The sequence below is a fragment of the Penaeus monodon genome, chromosome 15 (assembly GCF_015228065.2).
Source record: "Penaeus monodon isolate SGIC_2016 chromosome 15, NSTDA_Pmon_1, whole genome shotgun sequence".
NCBI classification, from domain to species: domain Eukaryota; kingdom Metazoa; phylum Arthropoda; class Malacostraca; order Decapoda; family Penaeidae; genus Penaeus; species Penaeus monodon.
In genome coordinates, this window is record NC_051400.1 from 26283972 (window position 1) to 26284194 (window position 223).

The window sequence follows — 223 nt, forward strand, 5'->3', positions numbered from 1 at the left end:
GAAACACAACCACACTGAGAACTAATATGTACCCGATAAAATTAAATTTTTACATTATATATATTTCATTGTTAGCACTTCATCTGTTGCCTTTAAAAAACACAATCTATACTCCCATTTTCAGCCATTCCCTAACGTTTACTAAAAATTAGTTTCAAATCTTTCTTGCAACATAATTTGAACCTTCAAACTTATAAAGCAGTCTATTTTTCTTCCTATTGGT

The 223-nt window shown here is 29.1% G+C and overlaps 1 protein-coding gene across 1 annotated transcript in view; it reads right to left on the minus strand.

The window, feature by feature from the left end:
• LOC119581865 (HIV Tat-specific factor 1 homolog) overlaps nucleotides 1-223 on the minus strand; it is a gene marked incomplete in the record, with an annotated part of 22018 nt that overhangs the window by 14724 nt on the left and 7071 nt on the right.